This window comes from Rhipicephalus microplus, chromosome 3, assembly GCF_043290135.1.
Source record: "Rhipicephalus microplus isolate Deutch F79 chromosome 3, USDA_Rmic, whole genome shotgun sequence".
NCBI classification, from domain to species: Eukaryota; Metazoa; Arthropoda; class Arachnida; order Ixodida; family Ixodidae; genus Rhipicephalus; species Rhipicephalus microplus.
This window is the reverse complement of record NC_134702.1, coordinates 183,142,736-183,148,828: the sequence shown is the minus strand read 5'-3', so window position 1 is coordinate 183,148,828 and position 6,093 is coordinate 183,142,736. Positions and strand designations below refer to the sequence as shown.

The 6,093-nt window shown below is 42.2% G+C and overlaps 1 pseudogene; it reads right to left on the bottom strand.

The window, feature by feature from the left end:
- Positions 1-886: 886 nt before the first annotated feature.
- LOC142803443 (uncharacterized) lies at positions 887-1,706 on the bottom strand (annotated as a pseudogene).
- Between the last annotated feature and the right edge of the window lie 4,387 nt (positions 1,707-6,093).

Genomic DNA, 6,093 nt, shown 5'->3' with positions numbered 1-6,093 from the left:
ACACAAGCACTGAAAACAACAGCGGAAGCGACTGAAAACTTACATAAAAGAAGTAATAGTTCACGTACATCTTAGTACATATAGGTGAATATAAAATCAAACGTATCATTGTTGAGGATGCAAATCATTGAACACAAATAGCAGGCATAATGCACAGAAAAAAAGAACTATGAAATAAGTAGTTGACTTATTTGGTACTTTGTTTTTCCCGATTTGTAATTTCTTATTATTTCTTCTATACCTTTATATTATTGTTCAAGGGTGTTGTAATCTGATAGTGCAACGTTTGTGAACCATAGTTTGTCCTGATCCTGTTATTCCTGTAGGCGAAATGTCCTGATCTTGTTATTCATGACGAAATGTATCTGGCAGATATTCTTGAGGCTGGTGTTAAGCGAGATAAAACGTAGTGTCATTCTAAAGCAAATGATGTGTCTCAAGAGCCAACTGCAAGGTTTTCAAGTCGTGTACATTTAGTATACCCAGTTTGCTCCAGTGTTCGTTTGTACTGTCTCGATAATTCATGTTACTGAGTACATGTATATGTCTAAAAAAATCAGCAAAGAGTGAAAAAAAATACCTGAGCATACCAAAAATAAAAAAAGAAAATGTATGCACATCAAATCAAAGCAGATATTCAAAGTTACATGTAAAGTTTATTCGTATAAAGAATACTGAAATACAAGAAATAGAGACAAGAACTCGCGATAAAAAGTCATACCGGAAAAATTATATCCCAGCTATAGCTCTTCTAAAGCATATTGGGCATGGATGAGAAGCACTGCAAAACACACTGATTCTGTTCTTGGTGCATGCATACCATGTTGCTGCATTACTGGCCATTCAAGTGAACTGGTGGCACCCTGAGACTGATGGAGATGTAATGCCCCTTTTAGGCATGTCACAAAGCTATTTCACTCATACAAGAACATCTCAGCACTGAAAATCGGTTTTGACAAATTGACAATTCCTGCAATGACGGTTAAAATATCATCAATGTACGGGAAAAGCTCAGTGCCAAGGTTTCCCGACAGAATTTTGAACGCTTTCATACGCTGAATGGTGCGTTTCACATGAACGCGGGCAGCTGCATTGCTCTGGTTTTGTTGAGCTTCAGGCTGTGTACGCTGTTTTTTTTTGCATTAAAATGGAGGGTGAAACATGGTTACATGGCCTTGAAGGCAAAGTTCATCGATCAGAAAGCCCTTGCCAACCATTACACTATCTATAGAAGGCAAAAACTTCTCAAGAATTTTACTTTCTTTTGTAATAAAGGAATCCGATGCCCTTCCACCATATGCCTTGTTCAGAAAGCTAATATGGCCTCCAGGTGTTTCACAGACTAAAACCTTAGCTGAATAAGTACCCTTGTATCAGCTGTACATGAGTAGCTGTGACACCAGATCCTTTGGTCTTTGCAGTGGGATTTCGTGCAGTCCAAAACTTCACGCACATATATTTGGGTATTCCTTAAAATGGACGGTGAGGTTGTCGACAACCGCCTCTTCGCTTGTCCAGACTACTGCGGTTTGCAGTATTTCTGCTAGTCTTGCAATTGCTGCTTTGAATACATCTGCTGCTGTAGTGCGATCAATGCAAAAAAGTACCCCAATTAGTAAATATGGCACGTTGTGGTGGAGCTTCGTCACAGTCATTAGCACTGCATCTTCGTTGCATAGGCAAAAACTTTTTGCCTGCATAAGCATATGGCTGTCAGTGTACACATCACAAATATTATAAAATAGCTGGTAGCATGGAAGACCGGTGATTACACCTAGGTCTTTTTGTGTTTTTCATGCGCTATGCTGAGTGGTTGATGTCTCGCAGTATCAAGGGCGTTAACTTGAATTCCAACTTCTCTTCTGAAGGTAAGCGCTGCAGCAGGAACATCTGAAGCACAAGATTGTTAAAACTGTGTTGTGCAAAAAATTGAACATGACTCAGGTAGCAGTAGGACCATCAAACTAACCTTCCAAGCCATCTTCATTGTTAACATCTTGGTGGTTGCTGAAGGCGGATGTGCCCAAGCTCTGCTGAATCTCATATTCAGATGGTTGTGCCTGGACGTCTAAAGTATATGAAGGGGGCATGGGGTGGGATGTACCGTCATTAATGGCACAACTGCTGCAACTAAAAGAAAGATGCGTCCAATTTTTTTCACTATTCGCGTCAAGCTACATTTTAAATGTTCCCTAATAAAAGGGACAACCACACAAGCAAAAGTAACACTCTTTAAGTTATGTTATTTACTCCACCTACCTTAGGTTGCTGTCACATTTCACAAACTTTTACAATGTCACACAGACCTTTCTGTCTTATGCGGTCACTACTTACTGCAAGCACTGCAACAGTGTGCTTTAGGAATGCATCTTTCATGTCATTAATTACTTGCATCCGCTTTAACTTTTCACACAAATGTAACTGCCACATCGGAGCTCTTGCATGTTTGAGAGTTCACTTTAAAGATATATAAAAATATACAAGCTTGTTTACAAAATTGTATGTGATACACTTCAGCTACAAGACACCGCAGAAGACTAAGCTGAATTTATTATGAGTTATTTCCTATGATATGTGTTAAATTACAAGTTTTTACTTTGAATACTCATGAACATTGCCCTCCACAACACTTTTGCAATCTGCTTTCACTGAATATAATGTGCATTATATCTCGACAAACTGAACAAGCAGCACATACAACAGGACTATGAGAAGACAACACTGTAGTCCTGCTGTCTACACTGTTTTTTGAGTACCTCAATATTCAGCCAACTAACCCACTAGCTATTGCATAATATCACTCAAGGCACGCACTCAGTGATAATGTGCTTTGCAGGATACCGCTGTTTAAAGCCGTTACAACGGTTTCGTGCCTACAGTAAAGATAGTATGCAGTTATTAACTCAGTCGCAAGGAAATGTGTACATCGGCACAGCACATTAAAACATATGCAAATAATCCAAGAAGATTTAAATTCTTGACCATGCATGTTAATGAAGTTTTCTTCAGATCTGCAAGTTTTGAAGTCTGAGGAGCATTGTTTCATCTTGCTACTAAGTGCGTTGGGCAATAAAGTACGTCATTTTTGTTTTTTCACAACTTAGTTGTCTCCTACCTCAGCTCAGTCAAATATATACACCTCAAACGTCCCGTCACGAACGCGGTTTATACAAACTTAAAATCAAAACTCGTTTATTAGCGTCACCAAGCAGGACTATAAAAGCCTCCATATTGAGGGCATACGGTGATGTTGAATTGTTCCATAGGAAGGGTGAATAACTTACAATAGGCTAGAATAACAGAGAGCTGAGCTAGTTGGTTACTATTCATGCTAAAGAGACAGGGCATGCGAACCCGTACACAAGAGAGAAGTCAAGACACCATAAACGCCCTTGGTGTCTGTGATGTGTTATGATAAGGCATTTTTGGGGTCTTGTCTTCTTTCTTGTGTCCGTGTTTGCACACCCTGCTTTGTTAACATAAAAGCTTACAGAAGTAACCACAGTACCACAGTATGTAGCAAATATTTCTCTCAGAATTAAATGTGGTTGATAAGAATAAATTTCACTGCATTCTTGTCTTGTTAACAGCCACAAATAAGTAAATTTCAGGCCTAGGAAGTGAAAACTGCCCTGTGTGTACGATGCAGGATGCTGACAGATGCTAACCGCGTCTACACAAGTGAGTCAAAGTCATGCTGACCAAACAAACGCCCACCCCTTTATTCGACTTGGCACGCAGCACCCTAAACACTATGTAATGAAAAATAGAACGATTAGTTTTAATATGATCACACTTGTGCATCTTCCTGGAGCAGTCAATATTCCATTATAAACCCTGTTTCCAAAGTACACACGATGCAATAATTACAGAAGCTGAAATAAACACAAACTTTCGCACTTGAGCTTGACTACTCATTCACAAGCTTTATTGCAGTTTTGTATTAGAAATTGATTTTTAACAAATAAACGAAAAGACTTAAGTATTAACTCATTGTTGGCAGCGCATCAGTAAGCATGCCCGAACAGAACCACAGAAATAATGCCAAGCACACAGTTCATTTCATTTCGTTGTTTCTTTAAAGACTCCCGAGAGGATATTACATAAGGGGTGGGTAACGTACAATCAATATTTTTGTCAGAATGATAAATGTGAAGTTACATTTGAAATAATATGCATGAAGCTTGATAGAAAGGTGATTGTGGCGATATCGTGGAAAAGGCCATTCTAGTCTTTTGCTGCTCTGGAAAGAAAAGAAGCAGAAAATGTTTTAGTATGGGCACGCGGGCAAAAAAATTGAAGCGCATGGTCGGTGCGACAAGATATGTGAGCTGCAGGGATTATATAAGGAGGGCAGTTGAGTGGAGGGTGAAAAAACTTGTGAAATAATGACAGGCTTGCGATGCGTCGGCATCGCAACCCTGTTACACGCGGATCCTGTTACACGCGGACCCTGTTACACGCGGAACCCTGTTACACGGGGATAAGTTACACGCGGCTTGAGGGATGAAACAGTGATGTCGTATGAGTATGATGCATAAATAAATCTAGCTGCACAATTTCGAATGAATTCAAGGGAATTTGTGGGACCAACTTGAGGAGGGTTCCAAATGGGAGATGCATATTATAACTTATATCTAACTAATGATGCCCCGCAGGGGCGCCTGTGAAAGCAGGCGTTTGGTGTGTAGCGACACCACGGACCCGAGCTAACGGGAGGGTTTCGACTCCCTCCCACGCCTAGCCGTGCGTGGCTTTGCCGTGTCCGGGGAAAAGGAGATCCTGGGGGTTGAGCCGATGCTGGGTGATTGGACCTTCAAGGCCCCCCGGCAGAGGCAACACACTCCTTTGGCCCGGCTTCACGTAGACGGCACCCCTGGGCTGACCCACCCAGGAGAAATCGGCAGTCGCCTTTTCCTATCTCTCTCTCCCTACATCTTCGTCTTTTTTACTTTTTTGCTTTCCTGTCTACTTCTCTCTTCTGCTTACTTCCAATTTTTTCGGCAGCAAGGGTTAACCCTGTGCAAATAGCCTACCTTGGCCTAGGCGCATTGGGTTATAGCAGGGTTGTACGGCTGACGTCTGCAAGCTTTCAGCATCCGCAAACTTGCAGCGTCCCCTCGTTGGGCTCCGTGGTGGGTGGCCGCCAACGCTGCTGAACAACATACAATTAGCATGCACAAAGCATTTCCTTCACTCAGTGAACGTGCCTCCTCAAAGCGGGTACGCACCGAAGATATCAATTTTTTAATCAAGCCAAGACAATTGTTTCCTCATTTCCACGTTATACACTACGAAAAAACCAATGAGCAAGCCAGAACTGTATCCCCCTTCGTAGTGGCTAGATGCTTAACCGAAACTCTCGGTGCCGGGTACAAGGTTACCAAAATGGCCAGCGGTGATCTACTCCTTGAGATACGTGAAAAAGACCAATTTGATAAACTGAACACCCTCACAACGTTTGGAGACACACCCATCAGTATTACGCCACACAGGTCCATGAACTCATTTCGTGGGGTCGTATCGGACATAAATTTGCTTGACCTGACCGAAGCTGAACTTCTGGAAGGATGGAAAAGCCAGAACGTGACAAACGTACAGCGTATTAAAATCAGAAGACATCAAAAGGAAATCCCAACCAAACACTTAGTACTGACCTTTGCTTCGAGCGATCTGCCGGAAAATATTCAGACTGGGTACACAAAGACATCCGTGAGACCATATATTCCCAATCCCCGACGTTGCTTCCAATGTCAGAGATATGGCCATGGCTCGCAAAGCTGTCGTGGCCGGAACACTTGTGCTCTGTGTGGAGTCGTGGGCCATGCGTCCGACAACTGCGGAGCACCTGCACACTGTGTGAACTGTGGCGGTAATCATGCTGCGTACTCACGTTCCTGTTCTTTCTGGAAAAAAGAAAAAGAGATCATCACTTTAAAGATAAAAGAAAACATTACATTTAAAGAAGCAAGAAAAAGAGTCTCGCCATTTTATGGCCCCACATATACTGATGCGGAGCGCCAGGGGGCAGTGTCGCACCAGCCCTCGCAATTCCTTCGGCCTGCGCAGAGCGAGCCATTGGCTGTGGCGCCT